Source organism: Odocoileus virginianus, chromosome 10, assembly GCF_023699985.2.
Source record: "Odocoileus virginianus isolate 20LAN1187 ecotype Illinois chromosome 10, Ovbor_1.2, whole genome shotgun sequence".
Classification (NCBI taxonomy): domain Eukaryota; kingdom Metazoa; phylum Chordata; class Mammalia; order Artiodactyla; family Cervidae; genus Odocoileus; species Odocoileus virginianus.
Window position 1 is genome coordinate 47,035,302 of NC_069683.1, and position 27,859 is coordinate 47,063,160.

General features: G+C 43.2%; 1 pseudogene; it reads left to right on the plus strand.

Annotated features, from left to right (window-relative positions):
* The first annotated feature begins 21,427 nt into the window (after nucleotides 1-21,427).
* On the plus strand, nucleotides 21,428-26,500 carry LOC139037167 (endogenous retrovirus group PABLB member 1 Env polyprotein-like; annotated as a pseudogene).
* The last annotated feature ends 1,359 nt before the right edge of the window (nucleotides 26,501-27,859 follow it).

Genomic DNA, 27,859 nt, shown 5'->3' on the forward strand with positions numbered 1-27,859 from the left:
CAGTGGGAATTTCTAATAATGTACTTTCCCAGCCTTGAGAAGTTCCATAGATGTAGAATCTGGAAAAACAGCATATATTAAGAAACTATGCTAATGATTATCTTTCATGTTTTTCTTAGAGTAATAGCATTGTTACAAACCCCAAGGCCAGATCCAGAAGGGAATATGAATGACCGGGATCATGAAAGCATGGACTTTGGAACACCGGGTCAGCGCCAGGCATGAACACTGCCTACGCACTTGCTGATTGCTCCTGAGACTAGCCCGGAAGGGAACAGCCTCAGGTATAAACCAAGGGGATCTGGACTATGTCAGTGTCATCTATGACATTTAGGAGTACATGATTAAAGCAGTGTATGTCTTGAGAAAGGTAAGATTAAAGCAATTCTTGTAGTCTGCACTTAGGAATAAAAGCTGGACTCAGAGTGGGCTCTGCACCTCTGTCCAATAAGAGGCTGCAGGTCCCCTGACCCCATTGCACCAGATTTCATGTTCTGTCTTCATTCTTGTCACTTGCTCCCAGACCATTAAGGCGATAGGGTATGAAGTGGTATCTCATTGTAGTTTTGATTTACCTTTCCTTGATAATTAGTGATGTTGAGTATCTTTTCACGGGCTTGTTGGCCATTTTATATCTTCTTGGGAGAAATGTCCATTCAAGTCCTTTGCTCATTTTTTAAAAGCTATTTTATTATACATTTTATTTATTTATTTTTGGCTGTGCTGGGTCTTTGCTGCTGTGCAGACTTTTCTCTAGCTGTGGCAAGCGGGGGCTGCTGTGTAGTTTTGGTGCTCCGGATTCTCATTGCTGTGGGTTCTCTTGCTGCAGAGCCCCGGCTCTAGGGCATGCAGGCTTCAGTAGTTGTGACACATGGGCTCAGTGGTTGTGGCTCCTGGGCTCTAGAGCACAAGTTCAATAGTTGTGGTGCATGGGCTTAGTTGCTCTGCGACATGTGGGATCTTCCCGGACCAGGGATTGAAATTGTGTTCCCTGCATTGCCAGGCAATTCTTAACCAATGGACCACGAGCCAAGTCTGTTTGCTCATTTTTTAATTGGGCTTTAAAAAAAAGCTATAGTTGTTTATATATTCTAGCCCTTATCAGACATAGGATTTGCAGATATTTTCTCCCATTCCATAGGCTGCCTTTTCGTGCTGTTGTGAAACTAGATGCACAGCTTTAAATTTTGATATAGTCCAATTTACCTTTTATTGTCTGTGTTTTTGAAGTCATGCAGTAGCCCCCTTTCATTGCCAGTCTAGAGAACCCTTCAGGCTGGGGAACAGGAGGAGGAGGATTGGATTAATCTTTTGAGTCTCACTCAGTTATTGCAACGGTGGTCTTTCTGCCTCCACGCTTGATCTGACCAATCCATTCTCTGTAAGACAGTGTGAATGAAGTTAAAACATACTGAAAAGCGTGATTTTGTCACACTGCTTCTTGAAGTTTGAAACACTCATCATTCTCAGGATAATTATAAAGCCAGGGATGGTGGTGGAAGTGGGGAAGGAATTTTGTCCCTGATTCTCTTTCCAGCTTTATCTAGCCTTCTATTTCTTTCTCCTCCTTTTTCATGCTTTTGCTGTACTAAATTATTAATGGATGCCTAACCACTTCATGCTTTTTATTTTTCTTACTTCCAAGCCTCTATGTATTCTTGGGTTTTCTGCCTAGAAAATTCACCCTCATCTAGGTCAGCTCATACTCAGGCTTCAGATTTCAACAAGATGCATCAGCCTCTGGGTAGCGTGCCTTGAACCCCAAACAAAAAATTAGGTTAGGCAATACTCCTCAACACAGCACTCATTATAATTGCCTTTTACTTGTCTTCTCTTTTCTAGGCCACTGTAAAATATTGTGTCCTGTAAAATAGTGTTTCCCTGTCCAACACTTTGCTGAAGGAATAGGTAGGAAGCTGGTGTAACAAAGGTCTTAGTGTTACTGAATCAAACTTGTGTCTGCTCGCCCATGCTGAGTAGAGCTAGCCTACTGTGGTGAAGTACAGTACAGTGTTTATTGCACAGGGTCATGCAAGAAGTCAGGCAGCTAATGCTTAAAAGACCTGAACTCCCTGATGGCTTTCAGGGAAAGGTTTTAAAAGACAAGGTGAGGGAGGGAGATTGTGGGGTATGTGATCAGGTTGTGGACATTCTTCTGTTTTGCTGGTGGTGAGGTTACTGGGAGTCAACATCATCAACCTTCTGGTTTCAACCAGTCTGGGGCCTATGTGCTGTGGGTAACATACGGTTAACTCTTTCCATCTGGTGGTGATTTCAGTATCTGCAAAACAACTCAAAGGATATGGTACAGAATATTATCTATAGCCCTTGAAGAGGAACTAAAGGTCCTTGACTTTGTTTAGTAGCTAAACTATCATTGTTTTGCTTGACTATTTTCCTTTATTTCTGAATATTCTGACTTCTCTGATTGAACCCCAGTCCTCTGTATTAGAATTACCAAGTCTTAGCACTGGACCACCAGCGAAGTCCCAAGCTCCATATTTTAAAACAATTTATTTTTGGGGCATCCCGAGAAGCCTGGGCCGTCTCAGAAGGAGAGGGTGGAGGCCGCGGCCAGCTGGAGGCACACCCGTGTCCCGGTATTAAGAGGACAAAGCTTTGAAATACTCATTTTTTGAGTGTAAGAGATCAATGTTGGATGCCAGATCAAGATTCAGGGGAAGAAAAGGATATTGATACTGTGTTGAAACCAAAATGAAAACAACAAAGGACTCTGGTCATTAAACCAGAGAAGCAAAATAAGAAACATACTTTTTGTTACATCTGTTCAGGTGTACCAGTTTTTTCCTCCATGAAACAAGAAAATGGATGAGTTCTGGTTTTCAGTAGGTATAAATGATTCTCTTGCTCTAAGTTATTCTTAGAATAAAAATTTAATTGAATAGTTGTGAGCTGAGAACATAGTAGATGTGTTTTAAGAATTGTTCTGAAGCACAGGGAATGGAAAGATTGTCAGTTTCCACTGACTTCTCAACCAGATGACACAATTTGTGCATCCTTTGTCAATACTGTGGAGGCCAGGGGTGGGACTGTGAGAATCAGCATGCAGCCTGATGAGAAAATATCCGTCTGGAAGCTGCAGGCTAAAACTTTCTTTTATTCCGATTGTACTATTTAGTTCCAAAATAAATTGTATTTGACTGCTTGGTGAAAAAAAAAATTATTGATTTGCTTTGGCTGCGCTGGGTTGCAGCATGCAGCATTGCTGCCTGCAGGCTTTCTCTAGTTGTGATGTGTGGAGGCTACCCTCTAGTTGCGGTGCTCAGGCTTCTCAATGTGGTGCCTCCTCTAATTGCAGAGCACAGGCTCTAGGGCCCATAGGCTCAGTAGTTGTGCATGGGCTTAGTGCCCTGCGTTATGTGAGATCTTCCCAGACCAGGGATTGAACTGGTGTCCCTTGCATTGAAAGGCAGATTCTTAACCACTGGACCACCAGGGAAGCCCAAGCTCCACATTTTTAATAGTCTGTACTTTCCCCACTTTTTTGACATGTTACCTGTATTATATACCGAAGTTTCATATGTGTAAAGGTCTCACTAATGGGCTATGATTGTTTCACCAGTTAATTTTTCCATCCCTACATCAATACCACATCATCATTATTGTTTTCTCTCTTTTTAAAAATTGAGGTAGAGTTGACTAACAATATTACATGAATTTTATGTGTGCAACATAGTAATTCACAATTTTTAAAGGTTATATTCCATTTACAGTTATTATAAAATATTGGCTATATGCCCTATGTTCTATGGTATATCCTTATGGTTTATTTACTTTATATGTAGTAGTTTGTACTTCTTTATCCCCTATCCATATCATACCTCTCTACCCTGCCCCTTCCTCACTAGTAGCCACTAGTTTGTTTTCTATATCTGTGAGCCTGTTTCTTGTTTGTTATATTGACTAGTTTGTTTTAGTTTTTAGATTCTACATATACGTGATAACATACATTATTCATCTCTCTCTGACTTTTTTCACTGAGCATAATACCATCCATGTCCATCCATGTTGTTGCAAATGGCAAAATTTCATCCTTTTTTATGCCTGAGTAGTACTCCATTGCATACATATGCTGCATCTCTGTTATCCATTCATCCATTGATGGACACTAAGTTGCTTCCTTATCTTGGCTATTGTAAATAATGCTACTATGAACACTGGGGTGCATGTATCTTTTCAAATTAATGTTTTCATTTTCTTCAGTATATACCCAGGAGTGGAATTTCTGGATTATATTGTAGTTTTATTTTTAGTTTTTTTGAGGAACCTCCATACTTTTCCCCACAGTGGCTACACCAATATATATTCCCACCAACAGTGTACAAGAGTTCTTTTTTTCTCCACATCCTCTCCAACATTTGTCACTTGTGATCTTCCTGATGATAGCCATCCTGATGGATGTGAGGTGCTATCTCGTTGTGGTTTTGACATTTCTCCAACCACATTATCTTACTTTTTATAACTTTATTACAAATTCTGCCATCTGATAGAGTAAGTTCTAAGCCCTGTTCTTTTCAGAAGTGTCCTATTTTGGGCCTTTTCCTTTTTCATATAAATTTGGGGTCATTAATAGTTTCATGAAAAACCCTTCCAGAATTTTGTTAGAAAATGAAATAAATTTGTAGATCAATTTGGGGAGAATTGGTATTTTTACAATATTAAGTCTTCGAACACATGAACATGGTATAGCTTTCCATTTATTTATTTTGAAATGTCTCTTGGTGGTGGTGGTTTAGTTGCTAAGGCATGTCCAACTCTTATGACCCCATAGACCATAGCCCACCAGTCTCACTTGTCCATGGGATTTCCCAGGCAAGAATACTGAAGTGGATGAGTGAATACATTTCCTTCTCTAGGGATTCTTCCCAACCTAGGGATCAAACCTGTGTCTCTTGTGTTGCAGGCGTATTCTTTACTGCTGAGCCACCAGGGAAGCCCCAAAATGCCTCTTAAGAATGTTTTATAATTTCCTCTATCTAGGTCATATTTTTGTGGAGTTAGATTTTTGTTGAATATAGCCTGAGACTATGGTAGGTGGCATCTTTTTTTAAAATGGAAGTATAGTTGATTTAAAATAATAGTTTCAGGTGTACAATATAGTATTCAATTCAATATTTTTAGAGATTATACTCTGAAGTCTTTTTTAAGCTGTTTTTAGTTAATTGTTGGGATATAGAAGTGTTTCCTAATAGTATGTATATTAATCTTACACCTGTTTCATTGCTAAATTCTGTTGTTCCTAATCATTTGTTTATATTTTGTTTTGGTATTGTGGAAAATTGTGTCATCTGTGGAAAATTGTGTCATCTGCAAACAATCACAGCTTTAGTTCTTTTTTTTTTTTTCTTTGCTCTGTAAGCTTCTAATTTGTCTTCCTTGTTGTACTGTGCTGGGTAGAGTCTCTGATACAACATGGAATAAAAATAGGGACACTGGGCATTCTTTTCAGTGCTTAATTTGGAAGTGAATCTGCTGTTAGGATAATACTTGCTGAAGGATTTTAGTAGTTACTGTTTATCAGGTTAAGGAATTCCTATCTTCTTCCAATTTACAAAGAGTTTTTATCCTGCATAGGCATGGGATTTTATTCACGCTTTTTCTGCTTCTATTGAGATGCTCATGTGGTTTTTCTCTTAATCTGTTTATGTGGTGCATTACATTTGTAGGTTTTCTAATATTAAACCATTGTTATATAACTGATGTTGGGCTGCACCCCACAGGCTGGCAAACCTTGTAGCTGCCTGGCCTTGAGACCAAAGAAACAGCCTGGAGACAGTGACAGAGACATCAGTGGTTTATTGGACAGGGGATCTTATGAAAACAGACTTGGAGCGGCAAATGGTGAGAAGAACACAGCAGGTTTTACTGCTTGCAGGGGTGAGGGGGGTGGTGGGAGAAGGAGGCCACCGTTTATAAGGAAACTGACACGAGGTGAGTTCAGTTACCAGGGACTAATTAAGCCCTACAATTAAGAGGATTGGATAGTCGTGACACTGAGGCAGGGACTGGTCCAACAGATGTACAGAGAGCAAGAGAATAGCCATCTTGAATGGTCTGCCCATATGACTAGATAAATCCTATTTTGTAGTGGTTCCTTCCTTCCTCCTTCCCTCCCTCTTTCTCTCTCTCTCCTTCTTTTTTTTAAACTTGGTTGGATTCAATTTGCTAATATTTTGTTTAGGATTTTTTCTTTATTTTCATTAGTGAATTAGGCTTGAAATTTCTTTGTTATAGTGTCTTTGATTTTTGTATGGGGGTTATGCTGGCCTCAATGAATGACTTAAGTAGTATTTTATTTCTTCAATACTCTGGAAGAAATTTAATTTGGGGGGGGACATGATAAGTGATTTGCCACCCATTTACTGGTTTTTCAGCTTCTAAACGTTTGTTCCACTTCCTATCTGCTGTTATATTCATATGCACCTTGTCTTTTATGGGTATATGCCATTTTAGCAGGGTTTCAGAAGTCAAAGGGGATAAGGACCACATGTGTGCTAAGTTTGTCATGTTTAACCCCATTTATTTGTAAAATTGAACTAGCTGAGAGTTGATGGTATAAAAAGTAGATTCAGATCTGAGCTTTCATATTTAACTTTAAATTATTCATTTTAATGGAAGGACTGAGAAGCCTATATAACATAAAACAGTACGTAACTCAAAACAATTTACCAATCTAGTAGCATTAAGTATACCTAATGCCTAGGTGTGTAGGCCTAAAAAATGATTTCCCACTAGGAGTAATCGAAGATACTTGAAGACTTGTGGATAATTTCAGATTTGGGCAAGAAGTAGACAAGATGAGGCTGGAACATCTTGTCATATGTGTCAAAAAGATGTCATGTAAGAAATTACCCTCCTGTTATCACGGCCTCCTGATCCGTGCGTGCTCTGTCTCTCATCTCTCAGTCGTGTCCGACTCTGCAACTCCTTGGACTGTAGCTGGCTCCTCTGTCCATGGGATTCTCCAGGCAAGAATACTGGAGTGGGTTGCCATTTCCTCCTCCAGGAGATCTTCTGGACCCAGGCATCAAACCTGTATCTCCTGTGTCTCCTGCATTGGCAGGCAGATTCTTTACCAAGAGCGCCACCTAGGAAGTCCTAGTATACTATATACAAACAATCCCAGAGATCACAGAGCAGAATGGCTTACAGATAAAATGAATACCCCTGATTCATTTGGTGTATTAAATCAATTAAAAACATTTCACGGAAAAGAATCTAAAAAAGAGTAGATATACTTACATGTATAACTGATTCACTTTGCTGTATAGTAGAAACTAATACTTTTTTTTTTTTATTTGAGAGAGCAATTTCTTGTTATAATGAACCAGAAACAAAAGATTCTACTGAAACTGAAGAGTTGACAGACTACTGTTGAACTTAAACCTTCAGGGGGAATAAGAAGAGGGTCAACAAAGTCGATGAATGGAGAAGCCCAAGATTAGTCTAGGGTAAACAAAAGGATAACAGCACTTCAGCAAGGTTATCTTCTGACCCTCCCACCAGGTACCTGTCATCAATTTTCAGCCCTTTTCCTTCTGAGGCATCTGCCAGACCAAAAGGCTTTCTCCTCTTTTGTAGGGTCTTCAGCCAACCCAAAAACATCCCTTAGAGCATGATGCAAAACCAAGAAGAAAAGTTTATAAATCTCATTCCACAGTAGAAAGTGCACATATCCAACTGAGAAAAATGGTTATATGGTGCAAATGTACACGGTAATAACTTGAATCAAATCAGAGATGCTAAACATGTGTAACATGTTTAGGTGGCCCGGTAGTTATATCAATGTTCCCAATTTACTAAAGCATCAGTGTGGCAGAATGCATTTATGAGCTCCAGCTTTTCTGAACACTTTAAAGAGGTGATTAAAAATGACGTAAAACAGAATTCTATCTCAGAAACCTAGATATTAAGGTGGAACACTGGCGGGTTCTTTCTGGGTGCCCTCCCACTGCCTAGAGGAAAGGAATGTTCTTATGTCCAAAGATCCAGAAAGTTTCCCCTAGTGTAGTATACAATGACCTTATACTCCTCAAAATATTATTGCCCCACAATGGTCCACTCTTTCCTTTAGTATTAAAATTTTTACTTAGTTAGCTGCCTCGAGTCTTAGTTGTGGCATGAGAGATCTCTCACCGAGGCATGTGAACTCTCTCATTATGGGGTGCAGGCTTCATTGCTCTGTAGCATGTGGGAGGTGAGATTTGCAATCAGAGGTTGAACCCACGCCTAGGCACTACAAGGTGGTCTCTTAACCACTGAACCAATAGCGGAGTCCCCACAATGGGCCACTCTTCACCAAACTCAGCAAAAAATACTCAGGTCAACTTCTTTGAGTCTTCGTTTCCCTATGAAATCTCCCACATAGTGCAAAAGTTGCATTAGATCAATATGTAGGTTTTCCTTCTATGAATCCTTTTTAGTTTAATTTTCAGACCTAGCCAGGGAACCTAAGAGTATCAAGAAAGACTTTCTGTTGCTGTTGTTCTTGTTGTTCAGGGGCTCAGTCCTGTCTGACTCTGTGACCCCATGGACTGCAGCATGCTAATCTTCCCTGTCCTTTATCATCTCCCAGAGTTTGGTCAAATTCATGTCCATTGAACTGATGATGCCACCCAACCATCTTGTCCTCTGTTGTCCCCTTTTCCTCCTGCCTTCAATCTTTCCCAGCATCAGGGTCTTTTCCAATGAGTCAGTTCTTCACATCAGGTGGCCAAAGTATTGGAGTTTCAGCTTCAGCATTAGTCCTTTCCATGAATATTCAGGGTTGATTTCTTTCAGGACTGACTGATTTGATCTCCTCACTGTCCAGGTGACTCTAAAGAGTCTTTCCCAGCACCACAGTTTGAAAGTGTCAGTTCTTTGGTGCTCAGCCGTTTTTACTGTCCAGCTCTCACATTCCCATATGAATACTAGAAAAACCATAGCTTTGACTATACAGACCTTTGTTGGCAAAGTAATGTCTCTGCTTTTTAATACACTGTCTAAGTTTGTTCATTTCCAAGGCAAACCATTCAATATCACAGTAATCCAAGTCTATACCCCGACCAATAATACTGAAGAAGCTGAACGGTTCCATGAAGACCTACAAGACCTTCTAGAACTAACACACAAAAAAGATGTCCTTTTCATTATAGGGGATTGGAATGCAAAAGTAGGAAGTCAAGAAATACCTGGAGTAACAGGCAAATTTGGCTTTGGAGTACAGAATGAAGCAGGGCAAAGGCTAACAGAGTTTTGTGAAGAGACACATTGGTCATAGCAAGTCAGTTCAGTTAGTTCAGTTGCTCAGTCGTGTCTGACTCTTTGCGACCCCATGAGTCGCAGCATGCCAGACCTCCCTGTCCATCACAAACTCCTGGAGTTCACTCAAACTCATGTCCATTGAGTCGCTGATGCCATCCAGCCATCTCATCCTCTGTTGTCCCCTTCTCCTCCTGCCCCCAATCCCTCCCAGCATCAGGGTCTTTTCCAGTGAGTCAGTTCTCACATCAGGTGGCCAAAGTATTGGAGTTCCAGCTTCAACATCAGTCCTTCCAATGAATATTCAGGATTGATTTCTTTTAGGATGGACTGGTTGGATCTCCTTGAAGACAAAGGGACTCTCAAGAGTCTTCTCCAACACCACAGTTCAAAAGCATCAATTTTTCAGTGTTCAGCTTTCTTCACAGTCCAACTCTCACATCCACACATGACCACTGGAAAAACCATAGCCTTGACTAGACAGACCTTTGTTGGCAAAACAATGTTTCTGCTTTTTAATATGCTCTCTAGGTTGGTCATAACTTTCCTTCCAGGGAGTAAGCGTCTTTTAATTTCATGGCTGCAATCACCATCTGTAGTGATTTTGGAACTCCCCCAAAATAAAGTCTGACACTGCTTCCTCTGTTTCCCCATCTATTTCCCATGAAGTGATGGGACCAGATGCCATGATCTTAGTTTTCTGAATGTTGAGCTTTAAGCCAACTTTTTCACTCTCCTCTTTTTAGTTCCTCTTCACTTTCTGCCATAAGGGTGGTGTCATCTGCATATCTGAGGTTATTGGTATTTCTCCCAGCAATCTTGATTCCAGCTTGTGCTTCTTCTAGCCCAGCATTTCTCATGATGTACCCTGCATATATAAGTTAAATAAGCAGGGTGACAATATACAGCCTTGACCTACTCCTTTTCATATTTGGAAGCAGTCTGTTGTTCCATGTCCAGTTCTAACTGTTGCTTCCTGATGTGCATATAGGTTTCTCAAGAGGTGGGTCAGGTGGTCTGGTATTCCCATCTCTTTCAGAATTTTCCACAGTTTATTGTGATCCACACAGTCAAAGGCTTTGGCATAGTCAATAAAGCAGAAATAGATGTTTTTCTGGAACTCTCTTGCTTTTTCAATGATCCAGCAGATGTTGGCAATTTGATATCTGGTTCTTCTGCCTTTTCTAAAACCAGCTTGAACATCTGGAAGTTCACAGTTCACATATTGTTGAAGCCTGGCTTGGAGAATTTTGAGCATTACTTTGCTACCGTGTGAGATGAGTACAATTGTGTGGTAGTTTGAGCATTCTTTGTGATTGCCTTTCTTTGGGATTGGAATGAAAACTGACCTTTTCCAGTCCTGTGGCCACTGCTGAGTTTTCCAAATTTGCTGGCATATTGAGTGCAGCACTTTCACAGCATCATCTTTCAGGATTTGAAATAGCTCAACTAGAATTCTATCACCTCCACTAGCTTTGTTCATAGTGATACTTTCTAAGGCCCACCTGACTTCACATTCCAGGAGGTCTGGCTCTAGGTGAGTGAGCACACTGTCGTGATTATCTGGGTCATGAAGATCTTTTTTGTACAGTCCTTCTGTGTATTCTTGCCACCTCTTCTTAACATTTTCTGCTTCTGTTAGGTCCATACCATTTCTGTCCTTTATCGAACCCATCTTTGCATGAAATGTTCCCTTCATATCTCTGATTTCCTTGAAGAGATCTCTAGTCTTTCCCATTCTGTTGTTTTCCTCTATTTCTTTGCATTGACCACTGAGGAAGGCTTTCTTATCTCTCCTTGCTATTCTCTGAAACTCTGCATTCAGATGGGAATATCTTTCCTTTTCTCCTTTGCTTTTCACTTCTCTTCGTTTCACAGCTATTTGTAAGGCCTCCTCAGACAACCATTTTGCCTTTTGCATTTCTTTTCCATGGGGATGGTCTTGATCCCTGTCTCCTGTACAATGTCATGAACCTCCGTCCATAGTTCATCAGGCACTCTGTCTATCAGATCTAGTCCCTTAAATCTATTTCTCACTTCCACTGTATAGTCATAAGGGATTTGATTTTGGTTATAGCTGAATGGCCTAGTGGTTTTCCCTACTTTCTTCAATTTAAGTCTGAATTTGGCAATAAGGAGTTCATGACCTGAGCCACAGTCAGATCCCGGTCTTGTTTTTGCTGACTGTATAGAGCTTCTCCATCTTTGGCTGCAAAGAATATAATCAGTCTGATTTCGGTGTTGACCATCTGGTGATGTCCATGTGTAGAGTCTTCTGTTGTGTTGTTGGAAGAGGGTGTTTGCTGTGACCAGTGCGTTCTCTTGGCAAAACTCTATTAGCCTTTGCCCTGCTTCATTCCGTACTCCAAGGCCAAATTTGCCTGTTACACCAGGTGTTTATTGACTTCCTACTTTTGCATTCCAGTCCCCTATAATGAAAAGGATGTCTCTTTTGGATGTTAGTTCTAAAAGGTCTTGTATATCTTCATAGAACCATTCAACTTCAGCTTCTTCAGCGTTACTGGTTGGGGCATAGACTTGGAGTACCGTGATATTGAATGGTTTGCCTTGGAAATGAATAGAAATCATTCTGTCATTTTTGAGATTTCATCCAAGTACTGCATTTCAGACTCTTTTGTTGACCATGATGGCTACTCCACTTCTTCTAATGGATTCCTGCCCACTGTAGTAGATATAATGAACAGTATGATAGGCAAAATGATAGGATACTGAAAGAGGAACTCCCCAGGTTGGTAGGTGCCCAATATGCTACTGGAGATCAGTGGAGAAACAACTCCAGAAAGAATGAAGGGATGGAGCCAAAGCAAAAACAATACCCAGTTGTGGATGTGACTGGTTCTGGAAGCAAGGTCTGATGCTGTAAAGAACAATATTGCATAGGAACATGGAATGTTAGGTCCATGAATCAAGCCAAATTGGAAGTGGTCAAACAGGAGATGGCAAGAGTGAATGTCCACATTCTAGGAATCAGCAAACTAAAATGGACTGGAATGGGTGAATTTAACTCAGGTCATAGCAAACACCCTCTTAAATATAAGAGAAGACTCTACACATGGACATTGCCAGATGGTCAATACCCAAATCAGATTGATTATATTCTTTGCAGCCAAAGATGGACTGTTTATACAGTCAGCAAAACAAGACTGGGAGCTGACTGTGGATCAGATCATGAACTCCTTATTACCAAATTCAGACTTAAATTGAAGAAAGTAGGGAAAAACCACTAGACCATTCAGGTATGACCTAAATAAAGTTCTTTATGACTATACAGTGAAAGTGACAAATAGATTCAAGGGATTAGACCTGATAGACAGAGTGTCTGAAGAACTATGGGTAGAGGTTCATGACATTGTGCAGGAGGCAAGGATCAAGACCATCCGCAAGAAAAAGAAATGCAAAAAGTTGTCTGAGGAGGCCTAACAAACAGCTATGAAAAAAAGAGAAGCAAAAGGCAAAGGAAAAAGGAAAGATATACCCATCTGAATGCAGAGTTCCAAAGAACAAGGAGAGATAAGAAAGCCTTCCTTAGTGATCAGTGGGAAGAAATACAGGAAAACAATAGATTGGGAAAGACTAGAGATCTCTTCAAGGAAATTAGAGATACCAAGGGAACACTTCATGCAAAGATGGGCACAATAAAGGGCAGAAATGGTATGGACATAACAGAAGCAGAAGATGTTAAGAGGTGGCAAGAATACACAGAAGGACTGTACAAAAAAGATCTTCATGACCCAGATAATCACGACAGTGTGCTCACTCACCTAGAGCCAGACCTCCTGGAATGTGAAGTCAGGTGGGCCTTAGAAAGTATCACTATGAACAAAGCTAGTGGAGGTGATAGAATTCTAGTTGAGCTATTTCAAATCCTGAAAGATGATGCTGTGAAAGTGCTGCACTCAATATGCCAGCAAATTTGGAAAACTCAGCAGTGGCCACAGGACTGGAAAAGGTCAGTTTTCATTCCAATCCCAAAGAAAGGCAATCACAAAGAATGCTCAAACTACCACACAATTGTACTCATCTCACACGGTAGCAAAGTAATGCTCAAAATTCTTCAAGCCAGGCTTCAGCAATATGTGAACTGTGAACTTCCAGATGTTCAAGCTGGTTTTAGAAAAGGCAGAAGAACCAGATATCAAATTGCCAACATCTGCTGGATCATTGAAAAAGCAAGAGAGTTCCAGAAAAACATCTATTTCTGCTTTATTGACTATGCCAAAGCCTTTGACAGTGTAGATCACAACAAACTGTGGAAAATTCTGAAAGAGATGGGAATACCAGACCACCTGACCCACCTCTTGAGAAACCTATATGCACATCAGGAAGCAACAGTTAGAACTGGACATGGAACAACAGACTGGTTCCAAATCAGGAAAGGAGTACATCAAGGCTGTATACTGTTGCCATTCTTATTTAACTTATATGCAGAGTACATCATGAGAAATGCTGGGCTGGATGAAGAACAAGCTGGAATCAAGTTTGCCGGAAGAAATATTAATAACCTCAGATATGTAGATGACATCATCCTTGTGGCAGAAAGCGAAGAAGAACTAAAGAGCCTCTTGATGAAAGCAAAAGAGGAGAGTGAAAAAGTTGGCTTAAAACTCAACATTAAGAAAACTAAGGTCATGGCATCTGGTCCCATCACTTCATGGCTAATAGTTGGGGAAACAGTGGTAACAGTGACAGACTTTATTTTCTTGGGCTCCAGAATCACTGCAGATAGTGACTGCAGCCATGAAATTAAAAGACGCTTGCTCCTTGGAAGGAAAGTTATGACCAACCTAGAGAGCATATTAAAAAGCAGAAACATTGCTTTGCCAACAAAGGTCTGTCTAGTCAAGGCTATGGTTTTTCCAGTGGTCATGTATGGATGTGAGAGTTGGACTATAAAGAAAGCTGAGAGCCAAAGAATTGATGCTTTTGAACTATGGTGTTGGAGAAGACTCTTGAGAGTCCTTGGACTGCAAGGAGATCCAACCAGTCCATCCTAAAGGAGATCAGTCCTGAATATTCATTGGAAGGACTGATGCTGAAGCTGAAACTCCAATACTTTGGCCACCTGATGTGAGAACTGACTCATTGGAAAAGACCCTGATGCTGGGAGGGATTGGGGGCAGGAGGAGAAGGGGATGACAGAGGATGAGATGGTTGGATGGTATCACCAACTCAATGGACGTGAATTTGAGTAAACTCTGGGAGTTGTTGACGAACAGGGAGGCCTGGTGTCCTGCAGTCCATTGGGTTGCAAAGAGTCAGACACGACTGAGTGACTGAACTGAACTGAGGTTTGTCAAAGTTTTTCTTCTGAAGAGTAAGCATAGCAATTTCATGACTGCAGTCACCATCCACAGTGATTTTGGAGCCCAAGAAAATAAAGTCCATCACTATTTCCATTGTTTCCCCATCTATTTGCCTTGAAGTGATGGGACCAGATGCCATGATCATAGTTTTATGAGTGTTGAGCTGTAAGCCAGCCTTTTCACTCTCTGCTTTCATTTTCATCAAGAGGCTCTTTAATTCCTGTTCACTTTCTGCCATTAGAGCTGTATCATCTGCATATCTGAGGTTACTGATATTTCTTCCTGCAATCCTGATTTCAGCTTGTGCTTCAAGGAAGACTTTTCCCTCTCCTATATTCCTGTGTAGACTTCTCAGGTGGCATTAGTGGCAAAGAACGCGGCTGTCAATGCAAGAGACATAAGAGATGGGTTCAATCCCTGGGTTGGAAAGATCCCCTGGAAGAGGGCATGGCAACCCAGTCCAGGATTCTTGTATGGAATCCCATGGACAGAGGAGCCTGGCGGGTTACAGTCCATAGGTCGCAAAGAGTTGGACATGACTGAAGCAACTTCAAACACACACACACACACACACACACACATGCACACACACGCACACACACACACTCTGTTGCAGGAACACAAGGGCAAGAATTCCAGGCTGCAGCTATAGCTTGCCAATTACCATGATAGGCAGCTATGGGTTCTACCTGCGTATCTTTTCACTCTCCTCTTTCACCTCATCAAGAGGTTCTTTAGTTCTTCTTCACTTTCTGCCATGGGAGTGGTATCATCTGCATAGCTGAGGTTGTTGATGTTTGTACATGCATGCTAAATTGCTTTGGTCATTTCTGACTCTTTGTGACCCCATGGACTGTAACCCGCCAGTCTCCTCTGTCCATAGGATTTTCCAGGCAAGAACACTGGAGTGGGTTGCTGTGCCTGCCTCCAGGGGATCTTCTTGACCCAGGGATCAAACCCCTGTCTCTCATGTCTCCTGAACTGGCTGGCGGGTTCTTTGCCACCAGTGCTACCTGGGAATGATGTTTGCAATGCATTGAATACGTTTAACGCCATGAGTTTATAATGACCTACAAACAAACACATACACAAAAATCTCTAAATGGTAACCATTGGATGATACTAGTGAACTAGCTCTTGTACTCAAAACTGGTCTTTTTCCTGTACGAATTATCCCAGTGGGTAGTCATTTTGTAGAGGAGGGAAATTCTCTTCCTAGAAGTAGCCAGGCTAGTAAATGAAGCAGAAATGTTAGAATTAGAACTCATTGTTTTGTAACACCTAATGAAGGAGTGGTTCTAGACACTGAGTCTCACAGACTGCTAACATCACCAAAAAAGGACAGGAAGAACACCGTGTCACCTATGAGGTAGAGTCGACTCTGAATCTGACTGAGGCTTGGTCAAGTCTACAGTGTGACTCTTAGGTGCGGTCAGCATCAGCTGACAACCTGTTAGAAATGTGAAATTTCAGGATTTACCTCAGACCAGAAACAGAAACTCTCAAGGTGAGGCCCAGCAATCTGTTTTGACAAACCATTCAGAAGAGACTCTGATGCCCACTAAAGGTTGAGAATCATTGCTCTAAATCCGATAGCAATTTATAGGAAATACAGAGGAATATATTATACAATATCATAGCAATGCAAGCAAAAATTCAGACTGTGGAAAAATCCAGAGACAAGTGACCCAGTTTCTTTAAATGTAACTTGCAAGGAAATAGAAAAAGGGATAAAGAGAAACATATAGATTAAAAGAGACTTAGGAAATATATAGATCAATTGCAAATTTTGCACATTATTTGGATCCTAATTCAAATATGTAAACTGAAGGGACTCCCCTGGTGGTCTAGTGGTTAAGACTCTGCACTTCCATTTGAGGGGCAGATTCGATTTTTGGATGGGGAATTAAGATCCCAGAAGCCATGTGGCACAGCCAAAAAAAAAAAAAAAGATAAGCTGTAAAAGCATTTAAAATATTTATGGTATAATTGGAAATTTTAACACTAGATATATAATACTTAGGAAATGTTCATTCTTTTTATGTGTGACAATGGCATTGAAATTACATTTAGGGGTGAAATGGTATGATTTCTTCAATTTGTTAAAAATAAGATTGGATGGGTGGGTCAAGGTATAAATGCGACAAAGTTGACCGTGGGTTGCTTATAATTGGAGCTGGGTGATAGGTACCTAGGGGTCGTTATACCATTTTGCCTACTGTTGTATGTGTTTGAAATTCTCTATAGTAAAAAGCTAGAAAAGAAATTGCCTTTGAGTCTGTGGGGCTTTGTGAGAAACCCATGGGAAAAGTTTTGGATTTAAATACAGAATTCCCAGACTGGGCCCTGATTCTTCCACATACTTTATAGGGAGACTGAGCTGGACAACTAGGCAAATCACTTCATATCACCATCCTCATTTTCTTCATCTGTTAAAAAGAATATTGAGAATTAAAGGATGCAATGTCTTCAAATGCTTTGCACAGTGCTTTGCAGATGGAAAGTTCTAGTATCAACTATCTGTGAATTTCTTAAAGCTGGCTAAGGCATCTTCTAATGTTTCTTCAGCCCAGTGTGGGACATATATCAGGTGATCCTTAAGCATAGATTCAATTTCTTTAATCAAATCATTATTTATTAAATAAATGAGTGAAATAGTACATTCCAAATTCTGTTTCAGAACTCTAGGTTGAATCATTCACTCAATAATTAAGACCTAGAATGAATGAATAAAAGTAGGAGACATAATCTGACAATTATAATTTATTACATTATACATTTTCAAATAGAATCTACTATATATTATAGACTATAGTTGCTCCCCTCCTTTCATGATAGCTCCTAGGCTGAAAACAGTGTAAGGTGGAAAACTGTTGATCAATGTGTAGTTTTCAGTCATGAAGATGATCTTTGTGTGGGTGTGTGCTCACCTCTATGGGACTCTATGGACTGTAGCCCATCAGGCCCTTCTGTCTAAGAGATTTCCCAGGGAGGAATACCGGAGTGGGTTGCCATTTCCTTCTCCAGGAGATCTTCCCGACCCAGGGATCTTTGTGTGCTAAGTCGCTTCAGTGGTGTCCGACTCTGAGACCCCATGGACTGTAGCCCACCAGGCTCCTCTGTCCATGGGATTCTCCAGGCAAGAATACTGGAGTGGGTTGCTATTTACTTCTCTAGGGGATCTTCCCGATCCAGGGATTGAACCGCATCTCTTGCATCTCCCGCATTGGCAGTCAGATTCCTTATGACTAGCGCCACCTGGGATCTTGACTGAGATACAAAAATAAGCAAAGTTAAAACTGGAACTGTTTCAGGTCTTTACCCTGGAGCTTCTTTGGGTTCCACCAGAGGGCGCTCCATATCGCGTGCCTTTGCTGAGATGTGGAGCCCACAGGAACCTATCCTGTAAATATGCAGTCACCCCTTTAAATGTACATTGAGCTTCTACCATGTGCCTAGAAGTTGTAGGTGCTGAAGATACAGAGGTGAAAAGACCTGGACCTGTCCTCAAGGGACTCAGACTAGAGTGGAGACTGACATGTAAACAAGAAATGATGGCACAGTGCAGCAAGGGCTATAATAAAGGTATTACAAGGTGTAAGGAACTATTAATTCTGGCTCCAGGAGTTAGGGAAGACTTCATAGAATGTGAGATTAAATTTGAAAGGCAAGTAAGAATTCATCAGGTGGACAAAGCAGACAGAATAGCAAGTACAGATACATGTGTGTGTCTATGTGTTAGTCGCTCACTGTGTCCGACTCTTCGCAACCCCATAGACTATCTCTCAGCCGGGGAATAGCCAGGCTCCTCTGTCCATGGGGTTTTCCAAGCAAGAATACTGGAGTGGGTTGCCAATTCCTTCTCCAGGGGGTCTTCTCTACCCAGAGATTGACCTTGTGTCTCTTGCATTGCAGATTCTTTACTGCCTGAGCCACCAGGAAAGCCCACAGATATATGTACATGAAAGTAAGGGCACACATATAGTTAGTTTGCCATGGCCAAGAATAAGTTTCAAGGAACTTGAAAAGTGGGGAGGTGGGGCTGGATGGTTGGTGAGGCCAGATCATAAAAGGCCTTATTCTGTGAAAAGGGAAGTGTCCCTTAACATTTTTTTTTTATTAAATTTTTTGGCCTTGTGCATGTAGCATGTGGGATCCTAAGTGCCCAACCAGGGATCAAACCTGCAGCCCCTCTATTTGAAGGGTGGAGTTCTAACCATTGGACCTCCAGGGAAGTCCTCCCCTTTACGGTCTATGTTCAGCTCAGTAACTATAGGGGCAATGTTAAACTCTAGAAGAGATGATCTCCTCATCATAGTTCTGCACAAAATGGTTCCAGAGTTTTTTGTCTTTGAAAGGATCCTTAGGGAGCACATACACTTCACAAGATCTTCATTCTCCCAATTTTATAATTAGCGGCATTTAGTTGCTCACTTTCTCATGATTTTTGGATTTGATTATGTGTCAGAGGATTAAACTAGCTCTCAAAAGTGTGATGATTTGCCATTATTCAGGATCTAAAAAAAATTGTGGTTCAAGATGCTAAGAATCCTTCTAGAAACATTGGAATAATGTTAGCATCCTTAGAGTAAGAGCATGCACTTGACAGTTTTAAATGGTCATTTTTTGCTATTTTTCTTTGAAAATCCCATTTCCTCTGGTTCCTGCTACTATAACTCAGCAGATGCTGACACTAGTTTAGTTTAGTTTAGTTTAGTTGCTCAGTCGTGTCCGACTCTTTGTGACCCCATGAACTCTAGCCTACCAGGCTCCTCTGTCCATTGGATTTTCCAGGCAAGAGTACTGGAGTGGGTTGCGATTTCCTTCTCCAACTGACACTGAGAGGGTGTAAACACAGGGACATTTGGGAAGAAAAAAACCAGGAACATTGCTGAGACTTTTCTCCAGTCTTCTGGGGGACGCTGGGGCTGGGTAGGGTGGGGTGGGGAATCCCCCAAGGGACTGGTCAGGTGTGCTTTCTCTCTTAGTCTCTTACTCAGCAGGGAAGACTCATATCCTGTTTGCCTGGACAAGCAGCAGGTCTGCCCTTTTTACCCAGAAATGCTTCTGAGCAGACAAGTCCAACCAGCTCGTTCCCTTGCAGGCATTAGACCTCCATGGGAAGTGGAGGGGGCGGGGCAGAGAGGCTGAACTGCCTTCACTAACTCAGCACCCTGGCCACTTCTCAGCATTCAGCAGATCTGTGATGGGAAAGAGTGGTTCTGAGACCTTGTGGCATCTGAGGTTTTCTGAGTAAGACTGAATTTCATGGATGAAGCACTTTAAATCAGAACAGTAGACTCTTCAAAGGTTAAGACTGGAAGGGTCAGGACTTCCCTGGTGGTCTAGTGGCTAAGACTCTAAACTTCCAATGCAGGGGGCTGGGATTCAACCCCTGGTCAGGAAACTAGATCCCGAATGCTGCAACTAAGACCTGAAGCAGCCAAAAAAAGAAAGAGGAGACTGGGAGGGTCCTTAAAAGTCACTTGTTCCAAACCCCTCATTTTATTAAGGTGGAAACTGAGGACATGAGAGTTTAAAACAGGGTAATACCACATTTCAGTGTCCCTGGAAAAGTCCTGGTGTATACCTGTTTTTCCAGTGAAAACATCAACCATGTCAGTTTTACTCTCAAAACTGTTCTGTTTGGACAATAAATTATATGATCACTCACATCCACCCTAAAAGAAAAGAAAGGGTGTGAATAGGTGAGAAGCAGCAGAGAAGAAATGTTAGAGGAAAGAAACAGTTTGAAAAAGGTATAGAGATGAACATAAGAATGAATCTAGTACAGCAGAGTTCTTTTTCAATTATTCTTCTAAATTACATTTTCTTTCATAGAGGTTTTGCTTCTCCAGGTAAAATTGAGAGGAATAAATATTAAAGTCTTGGTCATTTGCAGTTGCTTGTTTTTAGTGAAGAAGGAATTCATAGGGCCTGGACTCCATCTCAGGCTTGTCTGTGCTGATCGTGCTCGGCCACTTCTCCAGTGGACTCTGAACTCTCTGCTTAGTGCCCGTGGGAATGACAATGGAAGGATAAGACCCCCTCCGTACAGGGGAACCTTGGAGATCGTATCCAGGTTACTCATCACCTAAGAGAAAACATACTCTAGTCACCCCTGCCTCCGGACAGTATCTATCGGAATGTAACCACAGGCTTATCAGTTATTAACTGGGTGGAATGTAACCACGGGCTTATTGATTATTAACTGTTTGAACACATAACATGTGAATGATGGGGTTATTGTGATTGTATTTACCCTTCCTTTGTAAGCCTCAAGGGATTTGGGGTGGTGGGTTTGGACACATACACATGGGGTATAAAAGATTTTCACAAATGCTGGTCGGGGTCCTTGGCTAAGAGGAGACTCTGCCTTGGGCCCGCCGGTGTAATAAACTGCACTCCACTATCTGCATTGTCCTTCTGAGTGAGTTTGTTTCCCGGAAAGCGTGGCTAATAACATTTGGTGCAATGGCCGGGATACTCCTCCCTTTGAGGAGACAGGCTCATTTGAGGCCACCCCGAGGCTTTGTAGCTTGAATCTCCTAGAGGGGGGAAGGCGCCTCACCCCTCTGGAAGGATTCTGCTTCTCAACTCCCAGACCTTTCACATTAGCAGGTAGTGGACGGCAGCAGGGGAACTGAGCGCTCAGGTGAGGAGGAACCCACCCAAAAGGGTGGAAGAGGGGGCCTGATCACCCCCCCAGGAGGGACTAGAAGGATCGGGGGCCCACAGGAGCCTGGAATAGGCAGGTGGCGATTGCTTGGTACACAGGCCGACGAGCGTGCTAGGGTTTAGGAAGGAAATTTGTGAAGGTCATTTAGGAGGTGTGTCCACGACGTCTCGGGGAAAATTATTACCAAGCGATCGCCAGGGGATTTTTAGGATAGGAAACTGGTCCTTGTATGCTCGTATTCTGCCCTCCCCCAGGAGGTGTCCCGTCTGCTGTGAAATTCTTGACTCCCTCGGAATTGTCGGGCTAGAAGGAGGAGGATACATAACTGAGTATGAATTGGCTTTTCTGGAGATGGCCTGGGACAGGGGATGTTTAACCCATCTGTGTTTTCATCCGCACCTGATCAAGCCCAACAAGGCAGAATGGACTTTAAGGGAGAAACAGTCTTGGACCATGTGATGTTCTGGTTCAGCTGTGCTGACCGGCAGGTGAAGACATGCCGATCCCCCTTCTCCCTCTGGGATCTGGCAGGTAAGGCTCTTCTCACCCCAATTAGGAAGGAGGCAGAATGGCAATTTAAGTGTCACTGAGTGGAAATATCAGAAGTACATAGGGTATTGAGAACTTCGTAGACAGAACGAAAAGGAAAAGTAGAAGAAGGTCCGAGAAGGTAAGCAAGATGGGGGGAAGTGAATCTAAGGCAACTGTATTGGAGTGCCTGATTAAACATTTAAAGAAGCGATTAGGAGGAGACTATGGGGTGAAGATGAAGCCTAACCACCCCCACATACTCTGTGAGGTCGAATGGCCCCCTATGGGAGTAGGATGGCACCAGAGAACACCATGAACTCAAAAATAGTGGAAGCGTCTATACAGTGGTCACAGGAGAGCCAGGACACCTGGATCAATATCCATCTATTGACTCACGGCTAGGGTTAGCTTGAGACCCTCCTACTTGGACAAGGTTCTGTATCCAGAAGGGAAAGGGGAAAATATTAATGGCACAAAAATTGACTGATGATAAAAAAGGAAGTTCTACAGGATTTGGACGGGGATGACCTGACCCCTCCCGCATGCTGGATAATGACGCGCCTGCCTCCCAGGGCTCCACCAGGCCCGCCACCGCCGTAATGCCCCATCCAGGGCCAGGGGAAGTTCCTGCAGCACCCGCTGCTCCCCCGCCAGCTCTCCCGGAGGTGGTAGAGCCGCCGTTTGGGCAGGCTCCCATCCCGGTGACAGAAGCCTCTGGCCAACACTTCCAGGATCTGGCTCCAACCGAACCGCCCAAGCTATACCCGCCTCTCCCGGTGAGTACTGACAAGGGGAGGGAGACGTTGGAATTAAGCAGAGACTGCGCTCTGCCAGAGAGCCGGAGGGAAGGAAAGAGAACAAACAAGAGACTTACAGCGCTAGCTGCTGCTCTGGGAAAGTCTATCTCGGGCCCTCTGGAAAACCTCATCTGCCCCAGGGACAAGACAGTCCTTCAACCGGTCCCAAGGGAGGCCCCGGTCCCTGTTACAGCCAAACCAGTGTGCCCAGTGCAAGCTTTTGGCCACTGGAAGAATGAATGTCCTAAGGCAAGGAAGGAAGAGGAAGCTCCCGCAGTTGTGGGGCTTGCTGACTTGGAAATTAACTAGGGCTGCCAGGGCTCAGAGATATCACGTCCCCGAGAGCCCATGGTAACCGTAAAAGTGGGGGACCAAAACATTGACTTCATGGTGGATACAGGAGCAGAACTGTCGGTAGTAACAAAACCTGTGGCCCCACTGTCCAAAAAGACTACCGATGTAACTGGGGTATCAGGAGAAAAGATGACTGAATCATTTTGCCAGCCCAGAAAATGTCAGATGGTGGGGCACCAAGTGATTCATGAATTCCTCTACATTCCTGAGTGCCTAGTACCCCTGTTGGGAAGAGACTTGCTCTCCAAACTAGGAGCACAAGTGACTTTCTCCCCTGAGGAGAGGCCCACCTTCTGGATGGACTCTCTGTCAATACCACCCCAAGATGAGTGGAAGTTGCATGAGCCTCTGAAGGCAGAACCAGGTGGGCCGGAAGAGCATGAGAGAGCTAACTCAATTATTCCCTGAGGTCTGGGTGGAAGAAACCCCCCCTCCCCCCACGCTGGCTAAACATAACGCCCCAGTGATAATAGAACTCAAACCAGGCACCATCCCGGTTAGAAAGCGCCAGTACCTGCTACGGATAGAGGCCTGAGCCGGCATATTGCCCCATATCAATAGATTGAAACAAGCAGGCATTCTAGTAGAGTGCCAGTTGGCTTGGAATACGCCAATCCTGCCAGTCAAAAAGGAAGGAGGACAGGACTATAGGCCTGTACAAGATCTCAGCCTAGTCAACCAGGCTACTGTGACTCTACACCCCACTGTTCCAAACCCCTATACCTTACTTAGCCTCCCCTCACCGAGGACTAAAGTTTACACTTGCCTAGATCTCAAGGATGCCTTCTTCTGCATACAACTCGCCCCAGCATCACAGCCCATCTTTGCCTTTGAATGGGAAGATCCAGTAGGGAGCACCGAACAACAGCTCATCTGGACTCCCCGACAAGGGTTTAAGAACTCCCCAGCCATCTTTGGGGAAGTCTTGGCTTCTGATCTGGACTCATTCCATACTGAAGAGTATGGATGTTGGCTCCTACAATATGGGGATGACCTGCTGCTGGCTGCCTGAGGCCAAGGAATAATGCTGGAAAGGGACAAATGCACTGCTCCAGCTGTTGATGGAAGCAGGTTAGCGGGTGTCGAAGATGAAGGCACAGATCTACAAAGAGGAGGTAAGGTATCTGGGGTTTGTTTTAAAGAAGGGCTCAAGGTTCCAGACCCTAACTGGGTCCTATATACTGATGGCACTAGCCTGATAAAACAAGGACAACGGCTGTCAGGTTAGCCAAAGCGGAAGGGGCCATCAAGACTGAAAAGGGATGGTGGGAATTGCCAAGTGGCAAATTATTGGTACTGGAGGAGCTGGCACACACTCTGGTAAGCCAAACACACCAAGCGACCCACCTAGGCCATGCTGCCTGCTCACAGGTTAATGCTGCCTCTCGGGTATTCAGACAAAAACCTGCCCCTTGAATACCTGGGAGTGGACTTCACTGAAATGAAACCTCACCGACACTACCGTTACCTGCTGGTCATGGTATGTACGTTCTCGAGATGGGTAAAAGCTTTTCCTACCTGGACTGATGGTGCCTACTTAGGGAAATAGTTCCCAGATTTGGATTTCCTACCAGCATTGGATCAGGCAAGGGCCCGGCTTTTGTAGCTGATTTAGTACAACAAGTAAGCAAAACTTTAAACATCAAATGGAAATTGCACACTGCATATAGGCCCAGAGTTCTGAGATGGTGGAATGAACCAACCGGACACTTAAAGAGATTCTCCAAGTGGATCAGAGAGACTGACTTCTCCTGAGTGGACATGCTTCCGATGGCTCTGCTCAGACTCAGGATGACTCCACAGTCCCAAGGCTATTCTCCATACGAAATTGCGTATGGGAGGCCTCCTCCCATAATAAAACAGGTGTCAACAAATTTGCCTCAGGTAAAGGGGGATAGGATTTCACAGCAGACGGAACTGGGTAAGGTAATAAATTAGGTAACTAAGTTTGTACAAGAAAGGGTGCCGTTCCCCCTTGGGGAACAGATTCATGAGTTTACGATTGGTGACCAAGTATGGGTCAAAGATTGGAAACATGATTTGCTAGCCCTTTGGTGAAAGGGCCCTTATGTTATTCTAACTACCCCTACTGCAGTTAAAGTTGCAGGTATTGTCCCTTGATCCATCACACCAGAGTGAAGAAGGCATACCACGCTGACCCTGAGGACGCCGAATGGACCACCCAGAAGGACCCCACCGACCCACGGGAAACCAAGATCATTCTGAGGAGGAAGAAGAAAACGAGGTCCCGGATGAGCCCTCTACAAATGGAGCTGGGTAAAAGACTCCTGCTGCTCGGCCTCACCAATGCAATTCTGGACCTGACCACTGCTTCTGCACAGGACAACGTCTTCATCTCATGGGCACATTCTTACGCAAAATTCCACAACTCCTCCAACTGTTGGGTATGTGGGGCTATGCCCCTGTCAGTAATGGACAGACTCCCCTGGTGGGTATCGCCACTCCGTTCTTCTCTCTCACCAACCATAACCTTTCTTTGCTCTCCTGGTGTAAGAAGAAGCCATCAATGGGCCAGGGACATAGGGTTACATTTAATATGAACACTAGCCTTACGGAGATAACAAAGGCTTATACCTCATATATGAAAATTAAAGAGGAAAAGGGCTCCCTTACAAAAGGGGGACAGGCCTCCCAGTACCTTGAGCAATACTACCAGGTCTGGGATGAATATTTCTGGATGACTCCTGAAAAAGGACAGTTGATTGCCCCTGCTGCTATTTGCTGGGAACAAAAAGAACAGATAGTTGGATTTGGAGACCGTACAAATCTTGGAAGTTACCTATCACCCCAATCAGTCTGCTCAGTGGCCCGGTTCCGGCTGGAAATATAATCCTGGAATCCGCTGGGTAGCCCCCAGTGGGACTCAGTGGCTCTATGGGCTTAACTTATGGCCATGGTTACCAGTTGGCTGGGTGGGGCGTTGCACATTAGGATATGCTTTCGCCCATGGCAGTATTAAGCCTAGCCTACACCAGCCTCCAGTAAACCTGCCTTATCTGCATGCAAGATGGACACGATCCAGTGGTATGACTATCTTGCTGCCTTGTTTGTACCCTCTGTAGGGACAACGGATATCATGGTTAAGGTAGAGGCCTTAACTAATTTCACTAAACAGGCCCTCTTAGACAGTACTAAAGCCATTAAGGCTAAATACCGGCACAAGGCAAGGGAAAGTTGAAAAGAATTTTGAAGAGAGAGTTCAAGAGGGCGTGAAACCGTTAACGAAGAACAGATTCAGTAATTCAAAATAGGACTCACGGCAGCCCAAGGAGGGACTTGCGCCATAATTAAAGTCGAATATATGCAATGGAAATATTCTCTTTTGGACTTCAGTCCTCTCTGGGTGAAGGGAGATGGTGGAAAACCATGGTAACTGTTGCTATAGTAATCTTGGTCATACTGCTTTGCGGGCCCTGCTTCCCACAATGCCTTGTGAATTTTGTGACCCAGAGGTTGATAGCATTCTCTCATGTGGGTGGCAGGAGAGCTAAGGTACAATATATCTCAATAAATGATGCTCATTATGGAAACTAAGAGCATCAAGAGGGGGGAGTGAAGAAGGAATTCATAGGGCCTGGACTCCATCTCAGGCCTGTCCGTGCTGATCGTGCTAGGCCACCTCTCCAGTGGACTCTGAATTCTGTGCTTAGCGCCTGTGGGAACAACAATGGAAGGATAAGACCTCCTCCGGACAGGGGAACCTTGAAGAGAAAACAGACACTAATCACCCCTGCCTCCGGACAGTATCTATCGGAATGTAACCACAGGCTTATCGGTTATTAACTGGTTGTGATGTAACCACGGGCTTATTGATTATTAACTGTTTAAACACATAACACATGAATGATGGGGTTATTGTGATTGTATTTACCCTTCCTTTGTAAGCCTCAAGGGATTTGGGGTGGTGGGTTTGGACACGTACACATGGGGTATAAAAGATTTTCACAAATGCTGGTCGGGGTCCTTGGCTAAGAGGAGACTCTGCCTTGGGCCCACCGGTGTAATAAACTGCACGCCACTATCTGCATTGTCCTTCTGAGTGAGTTTGTTTCCCAGAAAGCATGGCTATAACACTTTTAATTTTTCCAGTTCCTTCTATCTGGCTCCCCTGGTTGGTAATCTTTAAAGTCATCCCTTTGCTACTGATCCTCATGACCTTGGACAAGTCACTTTATGTCTCTGGGTGTCAACACCCAGTGTGTACAACAGAGATCGGGCTTATCAGTGTTTCTTAAACCAGTGATCAGCAAACTCTACTGTGCAATCTATGTGTGATTCTGCTGCACGTGACTAGGACAAGGTGAACACCCTATGCCACTGCCCTGCAACCTGCAACACCCACACTGTTCTGTACCCTATACAACAAGCCCTCTGATCATGGCTTTGGATATTGTGGCCATCAGATTACTTATAATAGCTTTGAACAGTTTGTCTCCGGTTTTTGTTTGTTTGCGTGTTGTTTATCGCCTGGAGGATCTGTGGGAGTTTTAGGGATTCTGCAGATTGCACTTTGAGAAACACTGTCCCCAAGTTATTCAGTGAACAGAGTTCTAGAAAGATTAACAGATGATGTGTAAGAAAACTGGCTTCATGCATTTTAAAAGCCCTGAGAAATATTGTAGTGAAAACAAAAAATAAACAAGTATCTGTTTAGTTTAATTGATAATTTCCCCATGAGTACAGAATCTTCTTATCATTCAGTACCTACTCACATTGTGGGGAGTGGCCAGTTAAGGGGCATGTGGCTCAGTGGCAGAGAATCGACTTGCCAATGAGGGAGACGTGGGAGATGTGGGTTCGATCCCTGGGTTAGGAAGATCCTGTACAGAAGGAAATGGCAACCCACTCCAGCACTTTTGCCTGGAAAACTCCATGAACAGAGAAACCTG